General features: G+C 33.5%; 1 pseudogene; it reads left to right on the top strand.

The window, feature by feature from the left end:
• Nucleotides 1-1,006: 1,006 nt before the first annotated feature.
• On the top strand, nucleotides 1,007-9,577 carry LOC127798264 (chaperone protein ClpB4, mitochondrial-like; annotated as a pseudogene).
• Nucleotides 9,578-10,402: the final 825 nt, after the last annotated feature.

Consider the following 10,402-nt stretch of genomic DNA (forward strand, 5'->3'; position numbering starts at 1 on the left):
GAAAATTTAACAAGTCCTTTTAAATTTGAATTATTCAATGTTCGATATTCGATGCTTTTCCTTCATGATCCAATTTTTGTTTTTGTATTGTTTTTTATTTTTCCTACAGATGGTTGACCAACAAACTAGACAATTTACTTATATTCATGCTCACCAGGTAGTACCGTCTGGAACGTGGGTCACTACTCATTGTGGAATTAAACACCTCGAGACAATTCGTGAGGCTCTCATCCGATATAAAATGTTGGATAGATTTATGCAAGGCCCATTAGGACATTGCATGAAGATCCCTATGTCTCTCTATTTGATTGCACCACAATTGATATATCAAGTTCTGGTTAGGGAGGTGACATTTTCGGGTGTCTGCCACGATGAAATGTGGTTCAAGATTGGTGGCATGCCATACATGTACGGGAAGTAGGAGTTTATCCTTATTAGTGGACTCTGATTTGGATTGATAAGGCAAGTCTTGAAGCGAGGCTCATTGACCCAAATAGTTTGCGTGCACAACTATTTCCACCACAGCAACAAGTGGCGTCTAGAGACGACATAAAATTACTACTTAGTACCAAACATGACCTAGTTTAAGAGGATATCCTAAAATTGGTTTACATTGATATGGTCAACATGATATTGTTAGGCCACGATAAATGCGCACATGTGGAGGATTTCGTGTGGACAATGGCTGAGGATTTACAGCATTTGACGTGTTTCCTTAGGGGACGTATGTTTATAGCCAGAGTTTACATTACCTCCATTTAGCCACGAGCGAGAAGAAGCTGACTAATGAGGTTGTGAAGAAAGTCAACTTTTATGATTTTGTGTGGGCGTTTCAAGTACAATCAGTAATATGTTACTCTCCGTATTATATTACATTATATTATTGTATATATGATTTGTCTATACTAACTAAATGTTTGTTTTGTTTTGTTTGTTTTTTATTTTTTACTTTAAAATTTTTTTGCTCTCTATAGTGGTGGTTGATTGAAACATTCTCATGGGTTGAGAATAAATGAACCGTCAGACTATCCGACCCAATTACCATTCTAAAGTGCAGAAAATGATTATATAAAAAAATACCATAAATAAAAAATTACGATGAATGTCTTATGAGTGTAAGTGTATAACCTAACCTAAAATTTTATTCATTTTTTTATATAATATGTATCTAACTAATACAATTTTGTAGACATGAGGATTGAGTACGACGCTCGAGCCCACCGATACTAAGCAGGACAGATTTTTGGAGGTTCTTTAATCCTTAACACTCAGTTGGTGTCGACGTCCACAAATTAGGGGGCAACAAGGAGGAGGGTGGTGATGAGAAGGGAGAAGATAAGGATGAGGTTGTACATAGAGAGAGGATGTCAAAATTTGGGCAGGAGGAAAGACTCCCTCTCAGTTGACATTACGTATAGTATGAGATTGGGGTATGATTATTATAATAATATTTTTATTTTTATTTTTATTTTTTTACCTTTTACAGATCACCGAGATGATAACTCGAAAGCTGGAACTGTAGCAGAGGATGGATAGGGAAATCGATCAAATGAGCACACAGTTTGACAGGGAAATTGGTGAATTAAGGACACGATTTGACAAAAAAATTGGTCAAATAAGCTCACAGTTGAGGCGACTAAAGAGAGGGCAGGCAGTACTGTTCACTTATCTACGCATCCTGCCTATTGATAATTTCCTATATCACAATGATGATGGCAATCATCAGCATCATGGTTGTGATAAGATAGATTATGATCATCATGATGAAGAAGACCAGACATTTCCATATGGACTAAGGTCTAAATGCACTTTTATAAGTTTTATATATAATTATGAAATACCATTTTATAACGATTAGTTTTTATATAATTGTAGGAGGAAGTGATTAGAACTGGTAGGCGAACTGTGCGAGATCGATTACCATCGCAATTTCGTCGGCCACCTTACACTAATCTTATTGAACAGAAGAAAAGAAAAAAAGATGATGCGTGAAAGAAGCTGGATGTGGAGACAATGCTACCGGTACTAGACTCAATATTGCTAGTACTCGACTCAGTGCCAGCCGTGGAGACAGTGCCATCAATGCCTGCGCAAATAGGGGTCGATGATCATTACCCCCCTTAAGGGTTACACTGAGTTCATAGGCTCCGAAGAAGAAATTTAGTAAGTGACCAATACTATTTTTTTCTATTTATATTTACATTCTCTCTTATAAATTCTAATTCTTGGTTATTGTAGTCTTCACACCAGTTACATTATCAACCTATATTTACATTCTCTCTTATATTTTTTTCTATTTCTGTTGCATAAAGGACTGAACCAAATGGTTTGAGGGTTATAACATTGACAGTTACACGTGTTACCTTAGAACTATTATTTCTCAATAGTTTCGTCCTTTATATGACACAAACTACGCTATCATGTCGACCTCACTTTTTGTGAGTGTTGCACACATCTTAAATTACTCTATTTTTTGTTGCATCTCAATTTAGTCTATAATCAATGTTTTTATTTTATTTTGTAGACGTATGTAGAAAGATTATGGAATGATGAATATAGGGCCAATGAGAGGCATTTGGTGCCCTCTACGACAACTGTCCTGAAAGATTGGGCCAGTTTCGTCAACGAGGGCATTGACAGGAATCTCTCTTGGTGGACAGTTGACTACGTAAGTGCTATTCATTTTATTGATAGATTTATTTTCTTATGACTAACGTATTGAAAAATGTAGGTGTTGCTCCCGTGTAATATAGGGAATTATCATTGGATCCTCATAAAGATTTACTTGAAAGAGAGAAAACTTGTCATATACGACTCCCTCGTCAAGAGTGAAGACGGCAAGAGGATCAGGGTAGAATCTATAAAACCACTAATGAGTCTCCTACCCATTATCTTGAGGAGCAGTGCATATTATGAGCTTGTAACCGCACATGTGAATCCACACAGAAAATGAGAAGTGAAGAGTATCGATCCTCAACAGGTGTCGCTGCCTTAGCAATCCGACGAATATGTTATTAGTTGAATTGAAAATATGGTTATGTTGTCAGTTGCTAGTTTAATTGAAAATATGGTTATAGATTCAATTGAATTGAAAAAAGGTTATGTTAACAGTTGTTAGTTTGACACAAAATAAGTGTTATGTCTAATACAAGGTCAATTGTGGGTGCTACATTATAAAATATGTCAAGGACATCCTGAGGCATAATGAGGATTGCTAGCAGACGCACTAAACTCCGAATGATGTCCATACCCTTCGTAGGCAGATTTGAATATTTTTGTATAGACATATAGCAATATATATAGTATAGTATATTGTTCATGTGTGTATAGCTTGTAAATCTATGGATTATGAGGTTGTGTGATACTTATTTCCATTTGGTTTTGTTGTGTATTATTCCATTGGTTTTGTTGCGAGTACTTGTGATACTTATTTCCATCCAGTTCAAATGATGTATATAGACATAGCAAATAATGTATTGTTTAGGTTGGTGTGGTTTGTGTTGTCAAAATAAGGGATGAGTGGTAGTACGTTGTTAGACAGAAAGATTGAGTCTCTAATACAGGTTCAATGGCTTGAAAAGATGAGATACTCTATCCTGAAAATATTGTGATATGTATTTTCTAAAGTTCCTATACGTAAACTCTTGTTGTTCTATTACGTGAAATCATGTTACATATATGAAATGTGTTTTTCTAAAAATATATGTTGTTGGCTTTTTAACTGTTGCATTTATAAAATCTGTGTGGCCATACTATTGCACCTATTTGTTGTTGGCCGAGAGCAAAAGTCGGATATCCCCCGAGAGGCGCTATGCATGCGCCATCGAGAAAACTCTCGTGGGGAAGATTGTGAGTCTAAGGGACAACGAATGTGGTATTTGCATGAGTTCTATGAAGGGCTGAGGTGACATGGTTGGAGACCTCCTGATAGGCACTATGCCTGCGCCATTGAGAAAGCTCTCGTTGGAGGAGGCGGACATGTTCACGAGGCACTTCGGAGTAGTCCTCTTTATTTTCTCATACGTTTTATACCTGATAATGCATTTCTATAAACTGTTTTGGAGTTCTCACTAAAAGATTCATCTTCTAATTGGAATATGTTCCTAGAATATTCAAACGTTCTAGGTTCAACGAGCGACTCTAAGGGAAAGGAGATAGTCGAAGAATAAGCTTGTCTTGCCGTTTGTAGCATGTTTTAGCATGTCTTTTGTTATGTATGCAAACCTTAGCATGTTTGTGGTTATGTTTGAGGCGTTCGATTATTGCTTTCGAAAGATGATATCCATGTAATGCGTTTTGTAGACATCTTGAACGGTTTCTCATATAATAAATAAAGCATTATAGTTATGTATCATATCAGGTTCGATCTAGCTTCCACATTTGAAATTTTAACACCTGTCTTAGCTATTTGATTATTGGGTTTATTAAGCTAAGAATGTGAAAATTAGAGTTTTTGGGAATTTGTGTGATGTATATTAGTGATTGTGGTATGAAAAAAAAATTATATTCCTGAAATCCTAAGTTATAACATGCCTAAAAAATTTGAGGTGTTACAAGGTATGTAGGCATAATATCGACATATAAGATGAAATTAAAGAAATAGTGTAAGAGAACGGGATTCTTATTGTGATAATAATGAGGGCCATATCTTGTAGTGTAAACATGCTTGTTAAGCCACACTAAGAGCAATTAGTTGGCAGTATCTGTCAAAATTTCTAAAAGATTTTGATAAGATCATCAATGTCTGAAAACTTATGACTCGACTACTTTACAGATACCATGATTTATGATTGAGTTAATTGTAATTTATTGCACCTTTAGACATAAGGGCTGATCTCCCCCCAATCGAATGTGGTTGTTTCAGCTAGAATTTGAAGTATTTGTTTGGTGAGCAATCTTTGGAAATAATAAATCTCTTCTGAATTCTTGTTTGGTTGTGTATGGTATGTTCTCAATTCTTGGTCTTAATTGTGTTTATTGCATTGCAGCTACTAGTGGAGCGATGGATGCTAGAAATATGTTGAAACCAATGCTTGGTCGAGGCGAGCTCCGTTGTATAGGAGCAACCACTTTAAACAAATATAGAAAGTACATTGAGAAAGATCCAGTTTTGGAACGTAGTGGTCAGACATATGTGGAAGACACAATATCAATTCTTCGTGGATTGCTTGAACAGTATGAGCTGCATCATAGGGTTAAAATATCAGGCAATGCCCTTGTTTCAGCAACAGTTCTTGTAGATAGATACCTAACAAAGCATTTTTTACCTGATAAAGGTAATAATATCTTTGTGTTATCCTTATCCAGGAGCATGAATTCTGGTGTTCATCATGTTCCTATCTATCAATGCTTGTACACGAATCAAATTATCAAATATTTACATCTAGTCCATAGTCAACCCTATGTCAATGCCTCTCTTTGATATTCCCAAGTTAAAATTGTTTGAACCCAATTTACAATGCTTAGTTGCTTAGATGGATGCTAATTGGAGGAAATGGCATCTTACAAACTGCATGAGTTCTCATGAACCTTCCTGCTGAGATGGATATCCTTTTGTGCCCTGTCTAATCCAGAAATTAAGAAAGAAAAAGTGAAACAATAAATGAGATAGATTGCCATCAATTTCTTCTAAAATTGTGTGCTCTCCTTTCGGATGCACATTCCCATTAAACCATTTGCTCCTCTATTAGACTAAGGATACATTTCTTCTGTTTAGAAGCTCTTATTTACTATAGAGAAACTTGTTATCCTTTCTAGACATTGATTCTCATATATTCCTTTCTTGATTTCATCCATTGATCTTGTTGATGAAGTTGTTGCAAAGCTAAAAAAGGAAATTACTTCTAAGCGTACTGAGTTAGATGAGATAGATAGGGTTATGCTAAAGCTAGAGATAGTTACAAATGATACTGATAAAGCATCCAAAGAAAGTTTAACTAAGCTAGAAAATGATCTCAAGATGCTTAAACAAAAACAAAAAAGAGTTAACTGAGTAGTGGGAACGTGAGAAAATTCTCATGACTAGGATACGGTCAATTAAAGAGGAGGTACTTTATTGTACTTGTGGAAATTATACATTTAATGTCCTAACATTTTCTAATGTCTTGCATTATTTTTTGGCAATAGATTGACAGAGTAAACTTAGAGATGGAGGCTGTTGAATGTGAATATGACCTAAATCGTTAGTGCAAGTTTTTACAGAAAATGAGAATCAGAGGTAATGGGCTACAAAAAATAATGATTCATTCATTAACTTATGAATGTATTTATATAGGAAAATGAAACAAACTCAATAAGAAATCCCTAAAATAAATATGCAACAGAAATTCAAAATCTCGGCAACTTTTTAGCTTATGTTATTCTACTAAATCCTCAATAGTTTCAACTGGTTTGACTTCTACTTCTGATCTCTTGTAGCAAATATAGCACCTTTCAACAATCATGTTGCTAAGTTGAAATATGGAAAGCTGATGTCTCTCTAATGCCAACAAGAAGAAGCTAAAAGGAACTTTGCTGACTGACTGCACTCTCACCCTGTAATTAAAACACAAAACAAAACACAATAAAAATTTTATATTTTTCTTTTCTTTATTTTGGTAAGAGGTTTATACTCATCAATGTACGAGTACAGTTGTAGTCCAAATTTAAATTTATATTTTCTGGATGAGTCAAGGTCGTCCACTGAGAGATTTATTTATGGCAAAAGAAAAAAAAATGTCACACACAGGCACACGCATTTGGACAAATTGGCAACAAGAGTTTTTTTTATGATTTTTTAGACAACATAAAGCAAGGCAGAAATTGAAATAAATACTGAACGTGAGAATATAAAATTGGATAGTACTTGAGTTAAGACAATTTCAGTGCCAACCCGTTGATTCCCAAATTTTAGCAGAAAAAATTAGCAACATTAATTTAATTTCAGATATGAGGGTTTGTTATTAAATGCAATTAGAGATGATAATAGTTCTAGTTTAAGCAATCCCCATACATGATATGCGGGATTCTAATTTAAGCAACTACCATAAATTCAATTACAATTAATACACAAAACAACTAAATTAATTATCCGGGTTTGGGTATGATAACGTTTCTAGTTCTAGTAACTCTTATGCGTGACATGAAAGCTCTAAGTTAGGCTTACGCTCCAATCCAAACCTAGTGATTTCTCAATAATTAAGACACACTCATACTGAAATTTAAATTAATGTTATTCATTTAAAGCGCAACTTTCTTTGGGAATCATTGACGTCGGACACTATCCTTGCCTTAATCCAAAATTAGATTTAGCTACTCATCTCCATTTAGAAGCTAATTGACAGAAATGTAAATAACGTAATTTAAATAACAGAATTTAAATGACAATAATTAAAATAGCATAAACTAACCGGCCATTTAGGCGGTAGATAATTAGAAGACAAGAATTAAAATTGTAAAAATTTAAAGGCATAAACTAACCGGCCATTTAGGCTGTGAATAATAAAGTAACAATAAATGACATAAGAATTTAAAAGAAGAAAGAAAGGAAGTAAGATCGCAAGAGAAAACAATAGAGAAAAGAAGTAAGAACAAAAGCAATTCTCAAAGAGATAATTCTAAGGAAACAACTAAACTTTTATTCAAGAATAATAATCACACTTACAAATGCAATCAAGTGAGCTATTTATAGGCCACAATATGCAATACAAATCATACAATTTCAATTATTCAACTAGACATAATTATATCTAATGAGCACTCACACACTTAAAGTTAAATGGATTTTAACTATAATACACACCTAATATTAAATGGATTTTAGCTAAAATACATACCTAATAAAGCACTCATAAAGTTAAATGGATTTTAGTTATAATACACACTTAATAGTTAAATGGATTTTAGCTAAAAAAAACACCTAATAAAGCACTCACATTAAAAAAAATAAAAATAGATTTCTAAATTGGATTTTTAATCTTCATTAGGATTAAAAATAATGCTTAGACCTTCTCCAAATGATATCTTCCATGGGTTGGTCAAATTGGGCCTTAATTCTTCATGGACTTTAATTCTTCACGAGCTTGAATTCTTCATGGGCTTGAATTCTTTATGAACTTTAATTCTTCATGGACTTGAATTCTTCATGGGCTTGAATTCTTCATGCCTACAAAAAATAATTTAATGTTATTAATAAATTATATATTATATATATATGTATTACACATGGCACATATATATATATTACATACACGCATATAATAATGTATATGTATTATATATAATTTTATATATTATTATTATTATTATTTTTAAATTTTACTTTACAACTTCATTCCATTCATTTTTCAATTTAAACTTACATATAACCATAAAATATATATTAATATCTAATTTAAGTCATTTTTAAGATCAAAAGAAATGTGTAATTATAACATAATTTTTATAAAATTAACCACTAATCACTGACTATCGAAAATTTGGAAGTTCTTCACTAAGGGAAGAGGTTACTAATCTTGATATTGCTGAAATTGTAAGCAAGTGGACTGACATACCTTTTTTTAACCTCTAGTAGTCAGAGAAATATAAGCTTGTGATGCTTTAACAAGTTTTCCACAAGATGGTGGTTGGCTAGGATATGGCAATGAAGTCAGTTGATGACTCAATTCGTCGCTCTATAGCTGGGTTGTCTGATACAAACTGTCCTATAGTGATCTTTATGTTCATGGGACCTATTGGTGTTGGTAAAATTGAGCTTGCAAAAGCCTTGGCTAGGTACCTTTTCAACACAAAAAATGCTCTAGTGAGAATTGATATGAGTGAGTACATGGATAAAAAAGCAATTTCTCATTTGGTTGGTGCCCCACCTGGATACGTTGGCTATGAAGAAATGGGTCAACTCACTGAAGTAGTCTGCCGAAGGCCTTATTCCATTGTACTCTTTGATGAAATCGAGAAGACATATCATGATGTTTTCAATATTCTATTGCAGTTGTTGGATGATAGGAGGATTACTGACTCACAAGGAAAGACTGTTAGCTTCACAAATTGTGTTGTAATAATGACATCAAATATTGGGTCCCATTATATACTTGAAACTCTTAGAACTACACATGAAGGCAAGGAAGTTGTTTATGATGTGATGAAAAAACAAGTTATTGAATTGGCTAGGAAAACTTTCCAACTGGAGTTCATGAATCGTATTGATGAATACATTGTTTTCCAACCTTTTGAATCCAAAGAAATCAATAAAATTGTTAAGATTCAGGTAATAAACCTTCTCTGCAAATTCATCATGGTAGTCTTATCATTTTTTCATCTTCAAGCCTTAAAACTCTTTTTAGGAAAATGCTATAACGCACAAAAAAGTTTGACACACAATCCTCACAAATTAAGATGACACGCACAAATTTATAATAGTTTATTCAAAATTAACATTAGATCATAGTAGTAAGTAGATTTATTGGTAATTTTAGGTAGGATAATTATGAATTTGTGTGCCACATTAGTTTGTGATAGTTATTTGTCAAACTTGTTTATGGGTGTAACATTTACCCTCTTTTCACTGCCAATTTTCATCCATGTATTCTTTATGCCATCTCAAACTCTCAACTTGAAGTCTATTCATTGGTCAATGTCTTCATTCTTTTCTTATTTATATGCAAACTTCAGCTAATGAACTTTAGGTGGAAAATTTTAGTTAGTGTGATGGAGCAAGGTTCCATTACAATTTTGAGTGCATTAACCATTAAGGGCCCCCTGCACAGATCCAAAAAATGCTTGAATTATTTGTGATTGTATGTACCTTTGCATACACAACCATAGATGAATTACCCAAATGGAGTTTAATATTTTGGTTAGAAAACCCAGGTCTACTCTCAAATTGGTAATAGGTAATTACTGAGTTCCTTGTAACTTAAATTGTATATATGCTCATATCACTAAGAGTTTTAGCTAAGCATTCCTTAGTTGTTGGATGTGTTACATCTATTCATGTTTATGTTACCTAGTCTGATACACTCGCCTATCATTGTTTTGAGCATCGAATATCTCATTTGCCTTTTTCTTTATAGATTGAATCAAGTGTTGTAGTTTGCACATTCTAGCCAATATTTAATTAAGAATATTGGCAACTTACTTGGTAAGGATCAGATGCTTGCAGTTGTGTGCAATTCCTATGCAACTACAAATTATCCAGAGAAATATGAACAACTTGGAAATGGGGATCGCACACATATGCAATTGCCACAACACTGGGCAGGCCAGTATGTTGTTGGTGACTTGTAATCTACCTTAAAACTACAAGGTCTTGTTAAAATTATATTAATATATATCATTTTTATTTGGTAAATTTTTATTCTTTGAAAGTCAATTGTGTTTTAACTTTGGACTATGAAATTTTTGTGCAGACCATACATAGTAGAGT

This window comes from Diospyros lotus, chromosome 3, assembly GCF_014633365.1.
Source record: "Diospyros lotus cultivar Yz01 chromosome 3, ASM1463336v1, whole genome shotgun sequence".
Taxonomy (NCBI): domain Eukaryota; kingdom Viridiplantae; phylum Streptophyta; class Magnoliopsida; order Ericales; family Ebenaceae; genus Diospyros; species Diospyros lotus.